We start from the raw sequence: 21,083 nt of genomic DNA, 5'->3' as shown, positions 1-21,083 counted from the left end.
GATAGCAGACAGGGTAAGCGCAATCAAATTCTCCTAGGAATGGGAAGAGGGGGAGTGCATTTTTTGTGGAAAGTGGTTCAATCCGAAATGGATGGGGAGGTCAATTAGCTAGCTCGTTAGGCAATTAAACTATGGCTGATCACAGATGGACTGAAACATCAGGACAATTGTTATGAGGAAGAACTAAGTTTCATTTATTTAGTTATTTTCAGTTCTGAGTCTTGAATTCAAAACCTTGATCTCATTAGACAAGTGCTCTACTCTTTGAGCCACACTTCCAGCCCAACTCAGAAGTCTTAACTTTCCCATTGGTTTGAATAGCCTGATGAAATCTTGCATGATCCCATTCTGTCCTGCTTGAGGGTGTGAATCTTCTCTCTGTCCAACACTGTATGTGCTACCTGTCCATTAGTTACTTAGCAAGAAAGAAATACACTATGTGCAGGATTCAGTATTATCCAGAGCACTATTTAGTACTATCCCATCCACCTATGATTGTGGAACCTGTCATGAATATAGACAGAGTACTGTCTATATCAACCTATCAACCTATTTGCTTTCAACCCCAGGTTCGGATGGCCTAAGGAGACATACATTACCATACATATGAAGAAAATGACTCTTAATCATGAGTTTTGAGAGCAACCATCTTTACAAGTGCCAAAAAAAAGTGACAGGACATGATTTTAGCTTGCCCTTGGTAAGATGTAGCTATCACCAACAATGAATAGAAGCACCTGTCAGATCTATCCATCCATCCATCCATCCATCCCTCTGTCTCTGTATCTATTTATGTACTTATGTATGTAGTATATATGTATGTATGTAATATGTATGTATGTATGCACCTACCTACCTACCTATGTCTGAGATTATGGAGTAAAGTATGTGGTAGAGGCAAGTGATTCTTCCCTAGTTTGAAGCCTAACTAAGCAGGGGAGATGAAAGAAACCTGGCACTGGGAGAGGAGGAAACATAAAATATGAGCAAGGAAGACAGAATTCTTTTTTATTTTTGGGGATATGACCTTTATTGAGCTTATCCACTGGAGTGGAAATAATGTCTGTACAAAACCAAATGTTGTTACTATAACTTCTGCATCACAATTAAAATCCAAACAGTTTTTTAAAAACAGTTAACTCAATCAAAACCCACTACTTGAGAATCAATAGCTTCTTTGAAGCCACAGTAACACTTAAATATGGTTAAGACTCGAATGCAGAAATTTGCTTGGTTGGAAAGCGAATTAAACTTTCAACCTGCTCAAATAGAATTACAAAAAGGCAAAATTGTGTTTTTTTTTTTTTTCACAGAGATACAGTCCACTGGAATCACCAACACTGGACAGCTGCTTTAAAGAGTATTTAGAGTCCTGAGATAACAAGGAATCCAGGCATCCTTTAGCCAGTCTTCTGTTGTCCTTTCTTCCCAATAAGAGACTTGCGGATGTGGGGGATGACACCACCACCAGCAATGGTAGCCTTGATGACAGCGTCCAATTCTTCATCTCCACGAATAGCAAGTTGCAAGGGACGAGGGGGTAATACGTTTTACTTTTAAATCTGTGGATGCATTTCCTGCCAACTCGAGTCCCTCTGCGGCGAGACACTCCAGGATGGCTGCGCTGTACACGCGCCCATGGCTGCTTGTCCTAGATTTCAGATGTCGATGGATACGGCCAACTGGGCACTGCAAGCCGGCTCTCCGCCAGCGGGAAACCGCCTTTGCCTTCGGCCTTTCCGGAGTCCTTCCCAGCCTTACCGCCAGCCATCTGGAATTCTGCTGAAGCTCACGCTCGCAAGGCAGAGGAAAGGCTCGTCCCACCGCGATTCAAACTGCCAGGCAGAATTCGTTATTACTGTGATTCAAAACTCTTCTAAATCCAAGGAAGCTATAAGTCCTACCGAGGTAAAGTACGTCTCAAATGTCAACTCTTCCAATAATGACTCAACCTCAGCTGTCTGTTCTACTTTCTTACTCTACTTTTCCAGATTCTTCTTTCTTCTTTTTCCAAATTACTATAGCCTCCCAGTTCTGACAGTAGCCACACACAGCACAAGGCTTCTTTCCGGCCAGCGCTGGAACCACCTGCCTAATCCTAGCAGCAGTTTTCCTCCTGAGCGGCTTTCTTCACAAGCTGGAGTCGCTCCTTTCTCTGCCCTCACTGGAAGGTTGATTATGTCTCCACTGTCCTGATAACGGACCGCCTCTGCTGGAAAGCTCACCCAGATCTGCATGCTCCCTACGTGGAGGGAGGAGCTCACCCCAGCACTCTTCCTAGTTCCCCAAGTGCTTCCTTGGGTGTTTCCCAGAAGTCACTGTCTGCTGCTGCCCTGTGCTCTGAGACCAGCTGCCCATGTGCATGGAGCCCCACCCAGACTAGATGGGTAAGGTGGGGCTGCCAGGCCCCATGGAGGCCTGAGGTCACTGTCTTTTGGCCCTTTAACTCCTTGTCCCTGGGACTCAGATTCCAATTCATGAAGTCTATTCAAAGCACAGATCTACAAAATGAAGACCAGAAAGCTAGACTATGAGCTTAAGGAGCGGGGACAGACAAATGAGAGAGGAAAGGTAGAAAACGATAGTAATAATATCCGAAGTATGTATGTGAAAATGGAACCCGACAACTTAAGGGGAAGCATGAAGTGGGGAGAGCTGGAGACATTGATCAAGAAGCATTGTATTCATAAACTGACAAGATGAATTGAAACCCCTTTGTACAACTACTTAAAGATAATAATCATATATAAAAAAGAGATCGGGAAAAAAGAACACAGATATTTTCCCAAAGAACATCTTAGCCATCTTCCCAAATAACACTTCTTCTTGGTAGAAACTTGCATTTCACTTTGAAGCTTTAATGACAGGCATATAAGCCCATCTCGGCAGACCCACGAGAGCCACAAATTCAAAGGCAAGCGATTCCATCGTTCAAAGGCCTAAAAAGAATTTGTCTTGCTCTTCTGATCCTGCACATTTTCCTCAATATGTAATCAGTCCTATCTCTGGTTTCCACTTAGAAAAACCCTAACACTTTGCAAATTAATTTCCAGTGTGATGTTTAAGCTGCAGGGAGCCCTTCCAATAATTGCATTCTGATGTGGACATCTTGTAGTTGTTCTTTGAGGAGTGCCAGAGCTCAGCCTTACAGAAAAGGAAACCATTTATTTGTAATCACTTGTGAATGAGTCCCAGATGCTGTAAGAAGAACTTTGGCACATTATTTTAATTTTCACCTTGGAGAACAATGGACAGAGGTTCACCATGTCTGCAAGATATTCTTAGCATCAGACACCATAAAAGTCCTTGCTGAATTATTATGTTACTTGCTTTCTGATGGCATCAAATGGTTTTCCTTTGCAGAGAAAGTAATTAAGTCACCATTAGCATTTAATGCTTGTCTTACCTCATTTGGGTTGCTATAGTAAAATACCCTTGGCTGGGTGGCTTGTAAACAACAGGAGTATATTTCTAATGATTGGGAATGGAGAGTCCCAGGTTGTGATAGATTTTGTGTTTGGTGAGGGCCTCGTTTCTGGTGAAGAGATTGTGCCTTCCAAGCTTGTCCTTACATGGTAAAAGGATGAAGATGCTCCCTGGATTTGTTTTATAAGGTTACTAGTCACTTCCCCCAAGTCATTCTCTGAGTCTTCCCGCTGGGCATCATTATGTTGCAGTCTGGGATTTCTATACATAAATTTGGGTGGGAAACAGACACACATGAAGACAATAAAAGCTGCTATTCAGGGTTTTCCTTTGTTGTTGTTGTGACAAAAATACCTGAGAGAAACCACTTAAAAGGGGCAAAGATTTATTTTAGCTTATGCTTTTAGTCCATGTTCAGCTGGCTTTGTTCTTTCTGGACCGCAGTGGATGGATGTGGTGGAGCACAGCTACTTATTTCATGACAGCCAGGAAGTAGAGATATGTAGAGAAAGGGACGGAACAAGGTACATTTTTCAAAGGCATATCTCCAGTGACCTGCCCCCTTCCATTAGACCTGAGGTCCTAACATTTCCATCCTATTCCCATAGTGTCTTCAGATTATGCATCGATGGATGAATGTATTCATGAAGTCAGAGCCCTTGTGACCAGTGACCCACTGAGAGTGTTGCATTAGGAACAAAACCTTCATTGCATGAGTGGGGAGAGGGAAGACTTCATATTTCAATCATAACCGCAATGCTTATGGTCTTATTTGCACTCTCTTGATGCCAGAGATGCTCTCTGATAACTATGGCTTTGTCCACTAGCATTCTCATAACATGGAGGCCAGAGCGTTCAAAGTTGGTGAGTTCCTCTTCAGTATGGTTGTTGGCCACAGTGCTGGAGCTCCTGGGAGCCAGGATTCCTCTATAATTTATGTGGATGACAACAGGGCTCGTGGAAGCCCTCTGCTGGATGCTGGAGAACAAGGAGGAATCTCATCCTTGAGGTGTAAGGATAAAGCAATTGACCCCTTCCTGGGCCATGGAAGGGCCAAACTTCCTTAAGGTAGAGACACTCCCGCATCCCATGGCCTTTTAGGCTTATTTCAATTCTCAGTGACAGTGAGATGAGTCTGGTATTCATTCTTATTTAAATAAAAGAAATATTTGGGAGCAATTTGAAGACAAAAAACAATTCATTGGGATTTTGGTTTGTAACATTATTTAAAAATTCTCTCGTAGGTGAACAGTTAACAGATCTTTTGTAACAGTTCTTTGCAGGTACCTCGTCTAAGCTTATCTTTCATAAAAATACATATATAAGCTGGGTGGTAATGGCTCAGTTATATGATTCTTGCTACTCAGGAGAGTCTCAGTTTGAAGACAGTCTGGGTAGAAAATTAATGAGACCTCATCTCACTCTTCAACCATGGGGTATGATAGCGTGCACCTGTTGTCCCAGATATGGCAGGGAGCACAGGGAGGAGGATCACTGTCCAGGCTGGCCTGGGCAAAAAAGCAAGACCTATCTCAAAAATAGCCAGAGCAAAAAGGGCTGGGGGTTGTAGTTCAAGCATTAGAACACTTGCCATGCAGGCATAAAACGCTGAATTGAAACCCCAGGACTGCCAAAAATAAATAAATAAAATAAAAAAGAGAAGGATACTTTTATATATTTAATATGGTACACACTCATTATCATCATACTTATTATTATGGGGAGTTCAGATGTTTCCATGTTTATATCATGCCCCTCAAAATGTAATATTGAAATTCAAAGCTGATTGAAAAATAATTTATATTACATAATGCCTGTAATGTAGGGGAGAGGAGTGTGATCTTGGAGAAAAGAAAGGCCATTGTCTGCTGATCACTGGGGAGATGATACTTGAAGATGGAGGGGAAAGGGTCTACAGGCTTTACATGACCAGGTCGGGGACACTGGATGATGTTGAGTCCAGGAAGAAGGCAGGACCTATCCATGGAGCCATGAGTAGAATCGCCAGCATGGGAGGGAAGCTTCTACCCTCCAGACAGATTTTCTTCGTGCATTTATCAAGATGGGGATTTGATCTTTCTCTTCCATTTCTCTAGTGGCAGCTTCAGAAAAGCTAATGGTTTTGTCTGTTTTCTGTGTGACTACCATCAGTTTTAGACTTGTGTAGCCTGCTGAGTTCAGAAACAAGGTTGGGTCAAAGTATAGCAGGTGAAATGTGGTCCCTAGGTTGTTGCCCAGGAGGGGGAAGAGTGGCCTGGGATGTGAGGTAGGGGTCAGAAAAAGAGCAGCTGCAGGAGGATGGTGGGAATGCACAAAGAGGATGTCAGATCTGCACACATTTGAGCCACAAATCCGAGGGTTTAGATGATAATCAATATGTCAAAGAACAAAATTATAAAGTTTAGGGTATATTTATTTATATTATAGATTTTATTTTATAAATTTACTAATTTAGTGCTGATACTGGGCCTGGAACTCAAAACCTGAGCACTGTCCCTTAGGATTTTTGTCCAAGGCTGTGTTCAACCATTTGAGCCACAGTTCCACTTCCAGCTTTTTGCTAGTGAATTGAATATGAGAATCTCATGGACATTTCTGCTGAGCTGGCCATTTCAGAATTTGATAACTCTTTATTTTTTTTTCATAAAACCAAACCATTCATTTCAGAATTGGGCAATGCTTTGTTGTATAAAATAAAGCTATTAGTGTTTCAATGATCTGGTCTAAAAAGTTGGTTTTACACACTTAGAAAAGCAGAAAAAAGCAGAAACAAAAGCCCCAAAGTAGATTGGTCATTTCAACTACTTTTCTTGTGTAGTAGAGACAGGGAGAAAGGATGATAGAAATCACAGAAACAGTGGGACAAAGAGGGAACCAATTCAACAGTGCTACTCACTAGACACGAAGTTGGAAAGGAATTTTACAACCTGGGGGGAGGGGACCTAGGAGAGGAAGTGAGAGAAAATAAGGGGGGAACATTTTTCAAAAAGAAATGTACCCATTACCTTACTTAAGTACCTGTAACCCTTCTGTACATCGCCTTTACAATAAAATTAAAAAAAAAAAGTATTCAGAAGCTGCTTTGTTAAATGGCACCTCCTTTGTACTAAGTACTTAAAGACAATAAAAAAATAAAGAAAAACACAAGAATGTCTTTATTAAAAAAAAGAAAAGGTAGTTGGTTAAGACCAGGTTACTTCAAGTATCTTTTCTGTGTAACATTAAAGCAGAGGGAACTTGATTATCATGCTCATTGAAATGAGCCAGAGTGGGAGATTTGGCTGTTACTTCTCCTTTCCCCTAGTTTCTTGGAAATTAGGTGAGACAGCTTACTTTTGGTTTGGTGACTTGCAAATTGAGCATTATGACTTTAGTCAGGTCTGTTGCAGTCCGGCGCAGGAGCCTTGTGCAAAGCAGTGGCCTCTTACAGTTTCTGTTTAACAAGTTGTACAGCAGGGCTCGACCATGTTTGCAGGCAGAAGGTTGGTAGGGAGACACAGATATTGTAATTTGTTATTGGTGACCAGGGGAATCATGTAGCTTCTACACGTGCAATACTGTGTAGTCAAGAAAGATTTTGCTCATCAAACTGCAGTTCCTGTTTCTAACAGGCACAGGAAGCTGAGAGGGCCCACCTAGATATAGAAGAAAAATGAACACTGTACACACCGAGATACCATCATAGACAATGATGTAAACAAGGATTTCAAAATCTGCTTGGGGAGTCGAGGCAGGTGGTGTTTGGTACGTGTGTCTGCGGAGTGGTGTAAGTTAAGGAGGTATTCTAATAAGCAGCTGGTTCCAGCATAGCTCAGAGAGCAGGGAAGGAAATCGGTGGGCTTTTCTTCTTTCACATCTACAAACTACATTTCTTCCTGACTCTACTTTGGTAAAGAAACATATCCACTTTTTTTGAAATTATTTGTTTTCTGATGTCACTGGGGTTTGAAGTGACAATCTTGCTCTTTTTAGACAAGTGCTCTACTATTTCAATCGCACTGCCAGACCATATCTATCATTTACATGCATGGAGACTTTTTGGGGAAGGGAGGGGAGAGAAGCCAATAAAAGAGTTTCAACTCATTGCCTCTCACTTTTGCTCAGCTTTCTTGCTCATGAGCCATGCCTCTAGTCTAGCAATTTTTTTTTTTTTTGCCAGTCCTGGGCCTTGGACTCAGGGCCTGAGCACTGTCCCTGGCTTCTTTTTGCTCAAGGCTAGCACTCTACCACTTGAGCCACAGAGCCACTTCTGGCCGTTATCTCTATACGTGGTGCTGGGGAATCAAACCCAGGGCTTCATGTGTTTGAGGCAAGCGCTCTACCACTAGGCCATATCCCCAGCCCTAGTCTGGCAATTTTGCTGGATAACTGGAGATGGATTCTCTAGGATTTTTTCTGCCTTGACTGTCTTTGAAGTGAAGTCCTCAAATCTCAGCCTCCTGAGTAGCTAGGATTACAGGTGTGAGCCATGGCCAACCAGCTCTTCTCTTTTTAAAGTAAGTAAATGTATTTATTCTTCAAAAGAAATCTATATGCAACCTTAACTCATAGACAAAGCATTTGTGCGTCCTCCTGGACCATACCTTTTCCTTTCCCATCTGTGCCTCTGCATTCCTCCACACTCCACACTCAGCTTGCTTTTGAAGCGTCTTACACCCGGGATCACTAAATGAAGGCTCTTCTCCAGTTAAAGTCTTCAGGAGCATTTTTGCATGTTGGTTAGTCAGTCCTTCAAGAATGTCTTCCTCAGCCGAAAAGAGTTCACAACGTGTATACCGAAAGAACTGTCATGATGAAGCGGCTGCCCAAGGTACTTAATTACTGGCTCAGGTTCTGACTCATTGATTATTGTACTTAAAACATCAAGTAATTTCTGGCTCTATTTAGCTCCTTTAATGAGACGTTCACCCACACCATCCTGCTCTGAATTCAAGTTCTTTTTTATTCTTTCTAATTTTGTTACTACTGCTCTCCTTCTTAAAATGATTGTCTCAGGGGACCTGCAGGAAGCATAACCTTAATACCACCACGAAAAAAGCAAGACTTAACTGTTTTCGTAGCATCTTTGTGTTATGAAATTCTTTTTTCAGTTACCAAATCTTACAAGTTATCTTTTTGATTATAGTTCAACACGTTGAAGCGTATTTCACTTAATTATGTCAGGCAATTATTTGTCTGTCACCAGTAATGTCTGTGTGGCAGCCAACCGCCTAAATCTGGCAACAAGTTTTAACTTCTTCCAGTCTCTGGTCTTCAACTGGTACTATGAAGATTTTAGCCAGTTCTGTGCTTTTTAAATCATTTTATAAATCTGTACTTATCTTAAATGGTATCATTCAGAATATTAAGAAATTACTGGAAGACGAAAGTATGGTAAGGACATTCCTCTTATGTCAATTGTCCCATCTGTCTCATTAACTTGCTAGCATGGGTTTGGATGTTCTCACTGGATGTTTCACTGTAGAACAAGCGCATTCATTGAAGTTAGATAATATAAGGACGTAGTACGCATGAATAACAACAGATGAGCTCTGAAGAGTCCATAAAATGTTTGAACAAGTTTTCTATTGTGGATCATTTTTTTTTTTTGGTGGGGGGCGGGGGACAGTCCAAGGAGCTTGACCTCAGGACCTGGGTGTTGTTCTTGAGGGTTTCACTTGAGCCACGGCTCCACCTCAAGCTTTTCTGGTGGTTAATTTGAGATAAGAGTCTCATGGACTTTCCAGCCCAGGCTGGCTTCGAACTTAGATTCTCAGATCTCAGCCTCCTGATTAGCTAGGAGGATAGGCATGAGCCATGAATGCATTTTAAACTCCTCTCTTCACTCCTCAAACAAGAATTTAGTGGGATGTGAAGCACTATGCTAGACTTTGGGGATATGAATGGGGGTGAATCTCAGTGCTTCACTTCAAGGGCATCCTAGTCAGGTAGGGGAAGGAACTGTTACACCACGGAGAGAAAAATCTTAGAGATTTATGCATGATTGTGAGATAATATGCTTAGGTTCCCAAGAATTATCTTTCTTTGATTTCCTCCTAATCCCGTATCTATTTCTCTGGGATTGTTATAGTTTCCTATTATTGTTGTAACATATTACACAAGTTTATTGGCTTAAAACCACTCAAATTTACATTTTACAGAAGTCCAAAATAAAAAGAAAACCTAACTGGCTTAACACCAGGGCGTCCACAGGGTTTTATGAGGCTCTTCAGGAGGTCCCGGGAGACTGTCCTGACGTTTTTCCAGTGTCTGGAAGCTACCGACATTCCTTTGCTGGGGGCTCCTTCTCCAAAGCTAGAAACCACATCACGGTGATGTCTGCCTCCTCTCTTCAGACTCTAGTTCTCCGCTCTCTCTCTCTTCTACTTACAAGGACCTTATAATTATGCAGAGTTCATCCAAACAATGTAAGGTAATATCCCCAGCTCAGCTTCAACTCATCAGTGACTTCAGTCCCATTTGAACTCTGAATTTTTCCTGTTCACAGGATATCACATACTTATGAGCTCCTTGGATCAGGACACAGACAGCTTTGGGGATATAATTCGCTCTACCACAGTGTTTCTCCCCCCAGTGCCTATATCCTTTAAAAATATATACTCCTTTAATAGTTTCAACTATCCGCCAGCACTCATACTTTCCAGGTTGTTTTATAGACATGTATTTACAAAGAATTTTCCTTGGTAATATGGTGTTTTGTCAACTGAATAAACTGAGTTACATCTACTTTAACATCTACTAGTAATTTTTTATTGCCTCTTCTATTCTGTCTTATTAATTCATTCATTAATAGATGAGCAGTTGGAATGCTCTCATTTCTGGGCTATTATGAATAATAGTACTGTGAACATTATTTTTTAACTGGTGGGAGTTAAGCCTAGAGACTCTTGAACATTGTAACTACTCTCACTGGCTTATATCTCCATCTCATGCTATGAACATTTGTGTACAAGTTTTTCAATAGAGATGTTTTATGTTTCCTGCAGATATACCCAATGTAGAATTTCTGCTAGCTATCTAATATATTAATGAACTCACAAGACTGTTCCAAGCTCCTGCACCAATTTACATTCTCATCAACAATGTACAAGGCACCAGTCTCTCCAGGTTTTTCAGTATTTGCTACCCAACCATCTCGTAGTAGCCATCCTGGTAGGCAGAGTGAATGTCATGTTTGTTTGTGATGAAGATCAATGAGCCTGTGTGTGTGTGTGTGTGTGTGTGTGTGTGTGTGTGTGTGTGTGTATTTGGGTCCTTTGGTCATTTGTGTATCTTCTTTGGCTAATTGGCTATTCAGATTCTTTGGTCATTTAAAAACTATGTTGCCTTTTTTTTTTTTTTTTGGTGTCAGTCCTGGGACTTGAACCCAGGGCCTAAGCACTGTCTCTGAGCATTTTTTTTTTTTTGTCAGTCCTGGGCCTTGGACTCAGGGCCTGAGCACTGTCCCTGGCTTCTTCCCACTCAAGGCTAGCACTCTGCCACTTGAGCCACAGCGCCGCTTCTGGCCGTTTTCTGTATATGTGGTGCTGGTTTCTGAGCATTTTTGCTCAAGCTTGCACTCTACCACTTGAGCCAGAGCTCTTGGTGGTTAATTTGAAATAAATCTCATGGATTTACCTGCCTGCTTTGACTTTGACCCTCGATCATCAGATTTCAGCCTCTCAAGTAGCTAGGAATGTGGGCATGATCCACCAGTGCCTGACTTAGGTTGGCTTTTCATGATGTAGTTATGAGGTCTTTATGTATTCAGTAAACACGTTCTTTATCAGCTTTATGTGTCTGAATGAATTGGAAACCATTCCCTTTTGTTCTTAAGAAAAACTTGTTAAGAATTGGTATTCATTCTTAAAACATTTAGTAAATGTCATATATGAATCTGTCTAGTCCTGGGCTTTTTACTATGGAAAGCTTTTGTATTATTAATTCAATTTTTACTTGTAGATATATTTATATTTTCTATTTCTTTTAAGTCTTTTTCTTTTGTGTCTTTCTTAGAATGCATCCCAGGGTCTGGTGCATGCTAGGCAAGTGCTGCTACATTTTCTGAATTAGACTGACTGTAGCTCAAGCTGGCCTGAACTCACTGTGTAAGGCAGAGTGTCCTTGAACTTGCAGCTGTCCTGCCTCTGCCTTCAGCATCCCTCAGGAAAACTACAGGGGGATCTTCCTCCTCCTCTTCCTCCTCTTGCTCCTCCCTCCCTGACTTCTTCTCTTCCTTCTCTGTTCCTTCCCTTTCTCCCTTTTTCTGTTGGGTTTTTGAAACAGTCTCACTATGTAGTCCAGGCTGATTCTGAGCTCACAATCTTCCAGCCTCCGCCTCCTGAGTGTTGGGATTATGGGCATGCGCTGTGAAACCTGGCTTTTTCTTCTCTTCATAGCTTCCTCCTCCTTTTCTCCTCTGCCTCTGCCTCTTTTTCTTTTTTTCTCCTTTTCTGGAAGTACTGGAGTTGGAACATAAGTAGGCTTACTAGGTAGACATTCAATGACTTGAGCCACACCCTGCCTATTTTCCTACTTTTTATTTTTATTTTATTTTATTTCTTAAAAAAACTCAATTATTATTATTTTTACTATCTTTAAGAAGTGAATACTGTGTGTCTGGACCAGTGTCATCCCCTTCAACATTCTCATATATATATATATCTCCCAACCTATCCCTTGCTCACTTTTCTTAATTTTTAAGGATATATATTGAATTTTTTTTTACCATTTAACAGAAGTTTATGAATACAGTGGATCTTGATCTGTGTCATCCACTTCAACATCTTCAGCCCCATTTGATCCACTTCTTCCTTCTTCCCTTCCCTTCCCTTCCTTCCTTCCTTCCTTCCTTCCTTCCTTCCTTCCTTCCTTCCTTCCTTCCTTCCTTCCTTCCTTCCTTCCTCCCTCCCTCCCTCCCTCCCTCCCTCCCTCCCTCCCTCCTTCCCTCCCTTCCTTCTTTCCTTCCTTCTCCTCTCTCTCTCTCTCTCTCTCTCTCTCTCTTTTTCTTTCTTTGTTTGCCAGTCCTGGGGCTTGGACTCAGGGCCTGAGCACTGTCCCTGGCTTCCTTTTGCTGAAGGCTACCACTCTACTGCTAGAGCCACGGCACTACTTCTGGCTTTTTCTGTTTAGTGGTTCTGAGGAATAGAACCCAGGGCTTCATGCATGCTAGGCAACCACTCTACCGCTAAGCCACATTCCCAGCCCATTCCCTTATTTTTCTTAATTTTGTGGTCTATAAAGTAAATTCTTGAATGCATTCTCTCCCTCTTCTCCCCCTCATTCATCTGTCTCTTTCCTCCCTGGCCCCACTCTCCTTCTTGCAAGTACACATTTCCTGGTACTTATTTTGTTGGGCTGTGACTTGGTCTTTCTAAAGCGTTATACTATTTTCCCTCTCCATAGAGCCCATTATACTTCAGTTAACCCATTTATAATCACGTGCATACCAAGTGATGTGTTTGCTTGTAGATTTATAGGCACATTCTAGCTACCACAAATGAGGGAAACCATGAAACTTTTGTTTTTCTGGGTCTGGCTTATTTCAATGAACCTATTTTTTCCAAATCTTTCCATTTCCTTAAGAATGGTACAATATCATTCATTCTAATGAATAAATAAAATTCGATTTTGTACATATACTATGTTTTCTTGATCCATTTGTTCACTGAGAGGCATCTGGGCTGACTCCATGTCTTGGCTGTGGTAAATAGTACTGCAATAAACACAGCTGTATGGTGGCTTTAGAGCTGAAAAAATTAAAACCTCAAAAGACAAACCTTCCGAGAAGCAATAATCCAATAAATAAATGGGCTAATGACTTAAAGAGAGATTTTCAGGAGAAGAGGTAAAAATAGCCAATAAACACATGAAAAAAGTTCAATGTTTCTGTCCATAAAGGAAAGAAAAATAAAAATGACACTGAGATTTCACCTCATCCCAGTTAGAATGGTCATTATCAAGAAAACAAACAAGGGACTAGGAATGTGGCCTAGCATGCATGAAGCCCTAGGTTCAATTCCTCAGCACCACATAAGCGGAAAAAGCTGGAAGTAGCGCTGTGGTTCAAGTGGTAGAGTGCTAGTCTTGAGCAAAAGGAAGCCACGGACAGTGCTCAGGCCCTGAGTTCAAGCACAGGACTGGAAAAAAAAACACCCAAAACCCCAAAACATACAATAACAAATGATGGTAAGGATGCAATCTAAAGGGAACTTTATTACACTGTTGGTAGGAATGTAAGCTTTTTCAACCATTCTTGACAGCAGTATGAAAATGCCTCAAAAAATTAAACATAGAATTACTCTATGTCCCAGCAATTCCACTCCTGAGCATTGATCCAATAGAGCATGAGGAAGGCTACAGTAAAGCTATTAGTACAACCATGTTCTTCTCACTTTTTAAATGCAGACATTTACAGCTATAAATAACTTTTAACCTCTGTTCTAGCTGTGTTTCATAAACTTTGGTATATGTATCTTCATTGTCACTATTTTGGAAAATTATACATTTCCTTCTCCCCACCCCCTTCCTCCTCTTCCTCCTCCTTCTTCTCCTTCTTCCTCCTCCTCTTTCTCTTTCATTTTTATTTTTATGCTAGTCCTGGGGCTTGAACATAGGTCCTGGGCACTGTCTCTCAAGTTTTTGCTCAAGATTAGGACTTTCCAACTTGAGCCATAGCTCTACTTCCAGCTTTTTGCTGATTAATTGGAGGTAAGAGTCTCACAGACTTACCTGATCAGACTGGCTTTGATCTGGGATCCTCACACCTCAGCCTCCTGAGTAGGTAGGATTACAGGCACGAGCCACTGGCACCTGGATAGTGATTTATCTATTGATGCCAGTACAGTTGCTTAAAGTCAGAGCCAGAGTGCTCGCCCTTAGCTTTTCCCACTCAAGTCTGGAGTTCTACCACTTGAGACACATCTTTATTTCTGGCTTTTATTTTTTCTTCTGGTTAATTGGAGATCTCATGGAATCTCCTGGAGTTTATTTTTTTTTATTTTTTATTTTTTCGCCTGGGATAGCTTGAAGTCTCAGTCTCCTGAGCTAGGATTAGCAGTGCGAGCCACCAGCACCCAGACGGCCTGCTTTCTGAACTTTGTCTCCCAGTCCATGTTTATTTGATTTCTCTTTTCTGTTGTACATGTTTCCGTGTTGCTCAATTAAAGTTCACTAATATCAGTTCTTTTAGTTTTGGTAGTACTGAAATTTGAACTTAGGTCTTGGTGCTTGCTAGGCAGGTGCTCTATTATGTGAGTCATCCTCTTTGCTTTCTTGATATTGTCTGCTATTGCTTTGGTTGCCTGCATCTGGGCCACCTTGTCGAGATTCTTTTTCTCCTTGTAGAACTGGGGCTTGAACACAAGGTCTTGTGTATGTTAGGTAAGTCCTCTGTTTGAGATGGGGTGATGTCTTGTAAACTTTTTACCTGGGCTGGTCTCATACCGTGATTCTCTCAATTGCCTCCTGAGTAACTAGGATTACAGGTGCAAGTCACTGAGCCTGGCCTCACTTCAATGTTTATTTAGTGCGGTTGCTGTGGATTCCGATTTATATGTTGAACTGTTAGGTGACTGTGTTGGAGATGATGCTTTTAAAGAGAGTGACTTTAAGTGAGATTCTCAGGATGCACCCTATGTTAGTTATGATTGGCAATGTGTATGCATGTGCATCTGTATGTACATTTATATGTAGATATATTTATACACTCACTTATTTACATACACATATGTACATAGATTTATGTACATTTATGTACATATGCACATATATGTAAATATATTTATGTACAGTAGGTACAAATATTTATTTATTCACTTGTATGTGTATACATTTATATATTCATTTATTATAAGATCCTGTTCCACATCATTATGGAGGCTGAGATGTTACTCCATCTTCTGACTGAATGTTGGAGACATGGGAGATCTGGTTGTGTTGGTTAAAGCCTAGGAGTCAGAGAGCTGATCCTATAGATGCCAGTCCCAATCTAAAGATTTAAGAACCAGGAGCATGGAGGGCCGATATCCCAGGTCCAGCAGCCAGACAGAGTGAATTCAAATTTCTTTATCTCGTGTTCATTTAGGTCTTGAACAGATTAGACAGTGCTCAGTGTGACAATCCTCTTCACTCAGTCTGCCAAGTGAAGATAGATAAATCAATAGCCAGATGCCAATGACTTGTGCCTATATCCTACCTACTCAGGAGACTGGGATGTGAGGATCACAGGTCAAAGCCAGTCTGGTCAGGTAAGTCTGTGAGACGCTGTCTTTTCTGGAAACACATCCACAGACATAGCCAGAAATGCTTTTTTTTAATCAACCATCTGGAACTTCTGTGGCCCAGTCAAGATGATGTATAAGATCAACCAGCTACCTTAATGCAATAGATGTGGTATCCTTATAAGAGAGGAAGAAACACTGAAGCTTCCTCGCTGTGCCTTGTGAGCACACAATGAGAAGACAACTGTGTACACATCAAGAAGGCCCTCGCCAGACACTGAAAGTTTTTAAATTTGGTCTTAGACATTGCAGCCTCCAGAGTGGCAGCAATAAAATCCTGCAGTGTCAGACATCTGGTCCAAGCAGACTAAAGCAGAGGGGTTTGTTTCACAAATGAGCTCAGGAGTGGGTTTGGAGAAATCCAAGGACTAAGAGCATTTCACCACCCGTGGGTCTTTCCCGGTACTCTTGCTGCCACCTGGGTATCAGAGTTTGCAGAATTGTGGCCACTGTGATTGCTGCATACAGGCAGCTACTATTGGGGATCTGGGGTGCTACTTGGGATGCTTTGGCTCTTGTGAAGGCAGTGTCCGGTTTTCCGCCTTCTACCACCTCCATGAAGTGGGTCTTGTCATTTCCTACTTTTCATGTTGTAGGAACTCCTATTAGCTCCATTGTAATTTCTTTTGATGTGTGGATTAATAGATGATCTCCTTGAGCCTCTTAAGCCACAGTATTTGGCAGTATTAAAGTTTGAACTCAGGGCCTTGTGCTTGCTAGTTAGGTACTCTACCACCTGAACTATACCCCCAGGCTATATTGCTTTAGTTACATTTTTTTGCATAGTCTTATCTTTTTACCTGGACCTGCCTGGACTGTGATTCCCCTATTTCTGTTTCCAGCAGGTCGATGATGAAGACGTGTCTATGTGCCCTCCTTTCCTTTGGTTGAGATTGGGTCTTGCACACTCTTATCCTGTTCAGACTGGCCTCCAACCTTGAGCTCCCTCATTTCAGCTTCCCACATAGGAATGATTAGGTAGAAGGTCCCGTGCTAGGCTTAGGTCACGATTCTTTAAAATCTTGATATGAGTTTCAGAATACTGCTTCTAGAACAGAGTGTCAATAACAAATGGGTTATCTAGGGCTTTTCTTACAGTGAGGATGTCTCTGAGTCTATCTAAACCACCTAATTCAAATATTATTACTGAAGGGAGCAATGGGTCTTTTTATTGGATCATTTCATCTTTATATTAAAATATTTTTCTTCAAAAGGCTAGAAACACTGGCTCACTTTTATAATCCTAGCTATGTGGGAAGTAAAAGTTAGAAGTGAGGAAGATCCTGTCTCAGAAGCAAGGTGAGCATGGTGGTGTATGCCTTAGTGGTTCAGGAGCCAGAGGCAGAAGACTCTTGGTACAAGACCAGCTGGGCAAAAGGCATGAGACCTTATCTGGAAAGTAAACAAAAGCTAAAGGGGTGGAGGCAAGGCTCTGAGTTCAAATCCAAATCCTGCCAAAAATTATCCAATAAAAACACATTTACTGGGCTGGGGATATGGCCTAGTGGCAAGAGCGCTTGCCTCATATACATGAGGCCCTGGGTTCAATTCCCCAGCACCACATATACAGAAAATGGACAGAAGGGGCACTGTGGCTCAAGTGGCAGAGTGCTAGCCTTGAGCAAGAAGAAGCCAGGGACAGTGCTCAGGCCCTGAGTCCAAGCCCCAGGACTGGCCAAAAAAAAACAAAAAAACAACAAAACACATTTACTTGTACTTTGTGAGATTCTTAGCCTCTTGAAATCACTTAGTTTAAAAATAAGCGGGCTTGCTGGGTGCTGGTGCCTTCTGTCTGTAATCCTACTTACTCAGGAGACTGAGATCTGAAGGTCATGGTTCAATGTCAGCAGGAACAGGAGGAAAGTAGGTGAGACTCTTTATCTGCAACTAACTATCAGAAAACAGGAAGTGGATCTGTGACTCAAAGTGGTAGAGCACTAGCTCTGAGCAAAAGAACTCAGGGACAGAGCCCAGGCCCTGAGTTCAAGTCCCAGGACAGCAAAAACAAACAGAAAAGCCTTTGTTAGAGGCTTGAGCCTCTGTTAGAATTAAAATGTGCCAAGTTCTTAACTATAGGCATATTCTCTTATCTAATTTCAACATAAGCCTGGTTATTAGCAAATCATAGATGATGAAAGGAATAGCAGGTGAATCATGACCAATTTTTTATTGCCAGATTAGAGATCTGGAATTTAGGCTGACTTCCCTGAATCAGTGATTTTTATATGTGTGGGTTTCAAATAGTGAACCTTTTACTGCCTGAAATACTAGTGTGTTAGAAATCTGGGGCATATCCTACTTTAAGAAGTTGTTCTATAATAAAATATAAGACTTGGAGCTACTAAAGTAACAATGCCCTCATGTTACTGAAAGGCAAGGTAATGGATAAGATTTTAAAAGTCACTATCATGGTTGTGAATTCTTCGTTTCTTTGGTGCAATAGTTAATTACTGTAAAGACACTTGGACTTTTCTGCACATTTCCTCATCAATAAGCAAATGCTTTTGATCTTTGTCCTGTGTAATTACATGGAGGAGGGAGAGACAAAAGTATAGGACAGGAAATGGGAATTAGAAATCATTTATTTTGACATATTTTGAAGCTTGAATCTGCAGCACTGTTAGCTTCTATCCCTGCTGGGAGGAACATTCCAGAAAACCAAGAGAAATAGTGATTAGCGTTCCCCAGGGGCAGCTGGAACCTCTGTATGACACTGCTCTCAACCCTGGGGTTTGGAAATAGATAATAAAGGATTGAAATTAGCGAGTCTCAACTTAAAGCAATATATAGCCAACACAAAGGTGAGTTCCATTCCATGTGTAAATATTTTGTCTTCTATCCCTCTTCTAAACCTAACTTATAACACTATTGTAGTAATGAGCCTGAGAAGCTCGTGAAATAGAAATTACTTTACTTTAGTGATTCCAAGGATTAGGCAAGTTTCCCACCATGAAAAGGTCTAGCAGAGTGCTCAGAATCTGAGCACCAACAGATACTAACTGAGTGTGAATTTGCTGATGGAATCTTCCCTTTCCCTCCTTTCTGTATTGTGTCAGAACTACACAAAAGCAAACAGTCTCGTTTCATCAGTTCAGTAGAGGCACATCTCATCAGTTAGTCAATAAGTAGGTCCACCACACAGCAATCACAGAAATAAAAGTAACTTATTTGTTTAAGATGTGCACTCTTCACCTGGTGGCTCTACGTTATGTTCGTATCCCCATTCTGTCTTGTGGTTCATTCCCTTTCTTGTTAACTTCTCAGGTGAGATTAAAAAATATCCGCTGCATTTGTCTATGTGGTCAAATCTGGGAAAGAAGGTCTTATTGGAGTTTCTGAAGTGACTGGGTAAAGCGGCTTCTCGACTCTATTTCTGTACCACGGGGCAGGAAGCAGTCTCACCTAGTGCAGGGCTGGACCCAGACTTGTTGGCATTTGGACAAGCACACATTTTACTTTCCCTTCACATTAAGTATTTGTGAGATCTTTCTTTAGAATCAGGGCTGTCCACAATCTGGCTCTGTAGGAGAACAATCTGGCTGTTATGCACGATCAATTGCTGTCAGGTCTGTCCGCCCCCACATCTACCCAGCAGAAGGTGGCTAGCCTCTGAGCCATGCTAGGGGACGTTCCAGCTTTCTACCAAGAATGTGTGGAATACAGTCTACATCAGTGCTTTTGGGTGGGCAAAATGGCATTGTTAGCTGGCCTGCTGTAGCTACCTAGGAGGCTGAAATCTGGAGGATCTCTCTTTAGGGATAGGCAAGGCAGAAAGCTCGCTAAAACTGACCTCCAAGATAACCAGCAAAAAACTGGGCTGGGGTTGTGGCTTAAGTAATAAGAGTGCTAGCCTAGCAAGTGAGAGACCCTGAAATCAAACCGTGGTACCAGTAAAAACAAAATCAAAACACGCCATCATTAAGCAATTTCCCAGTCCCTGTGTGTGTGTGCAGCCTAACAGCAAAGATCACTGGAAAGTTAGTTTTTCTGCAACTCATTCAATCCCTTCCCCCAAAAGAGTATGGAATAGTCACTACTAAGGTTATTGCCTGTTATGTATTATGCCATTTTCTTGGCATAAGATATAGAGAAGGAGAATATACATGAGTACGAGAAGAATTAACAAGAAACAATCTGCATGTCTTTTTAGGTTTAAGAAAAATTTGATTCTGGCACAAAATTTCCATCTGATTTGAGCTGATACTTTAAGGTTTCTTACAACATTGTGGTGAGCCCAAACCATTTGTTAATGTGTAACAAACTACGGGATTACTGTAGAAAGAGAGGAGTCCTGTGGAATCATTGTCACTGACCATGTCACTGTGTAATATTTAGGGGTAATATGTGAATGTTGATGACACCATTGTAAATGCCTTCTTAGGGTTTATTTGTTTATAGTCTGCAAAATTGTCTTTTGACATTACAAAGTTATAATGGAGAAATTCCTTCAGAAAAGAATTTGGTAATTATGACCACCCAATGATTACATGGAAGTTCACTTGTGAATTGCATTTATTGAGAAATAAGCAACAAAGGATAGCAGAATGACCACTGCAGTAAAGAAACACTAACACCTCCAGTTAAATTAAGATAATCGAGCTGAGTGCCTGTGCCTTACACCTGTAATCCTAGCTACTCAGGAGGCTGAGATCTGAGGGGTTCTCAGTTCAAAGCCAGCTGTGACACGAAAGTCTGTGAGACTCTTTTTTTTTTCTGTGAGACCCTTATCCCCAATAAACTACTCAAAAAAAAAAAAACAAAACAAAACTGGAAGTAGCACTGTGGCTCAAGTGGTAGAGTGCTAGCCTCAAGCAAAAAAGAAGCTCAGGGACAGTGCCCAGGCCCTGAGTTCAAACCCTGGACTGGCAAAAAAAGAAAAAAAATTAAGACAATCAATTGGAAATCAAATGAGAAGGTAAGAAGGTCTAGTAAGGTTAAAAACTATAGGGAACAGCTGGGAATATGGCCTAGTGGTAAAGTCCTTGACTCACATACATGAAACCCTGGGTTTGATTCCTCAGCACCACATATATAGAAAAAGCCAGAAGTGGAGCTGTGGCTCAAGTGTTAGAGTGCTAGCCTTGAGCAAAATGAAGCCAGGGACAGTGCTCAGGCCCTGAGTTCAAGCCCCAGGACTGGAAAAAACAAACAAACAAAAACTATGGGGAAGGCTAAATGACAGAGAGACATAATTTAGTTTTATAAATGTTGCAGGCTATGCAAAGAATACAAACAAAACCAGATTTCCAAATCTGGAAAGAAACACCAGAGGTCTAGATACACTGAACTAGGTACACTCTATGCATTCTAGAGCTGTCTATTTGTATATGATGCTACTGGCTGTTTTCACTGGCTTCTACCTAAGGCTTAACATTTATGAGATTTTTATAATTAATT

General features: G+C 41.3%; 1 pseudogene; it reads right to left on the bottom strand.

The window, feature by feature from the left end:
* Window positions 1-1,017: 1,017 nt before the first annotated feature.
* LOC125360752 lies at window positions 1,018-1,771 on the bottom strand (annotated as a pseudogene).
* Between the last annotated feature and the right edge of the window lie 19,312 nt (window positions 1,772-21,083).

This window comes from Perognathus longimembris, chromosome 12 (genome assembly GCF_023159225.1).
Source record: "Perognathus longimembris pacificus isolate PPM17 chromosome 12, ASM2315922v1, whole genome shotgun sequence".
Classification (NCBI taxonomy): Eukaryota; Metazoa; Chordata; class Mammalia; order Rodentia; family Heteromyidae; genus Perognathus; species Perognathus longimembris.
This window is presented reverse-complemented; position numbering and strand designations above follow the sequence as displayed.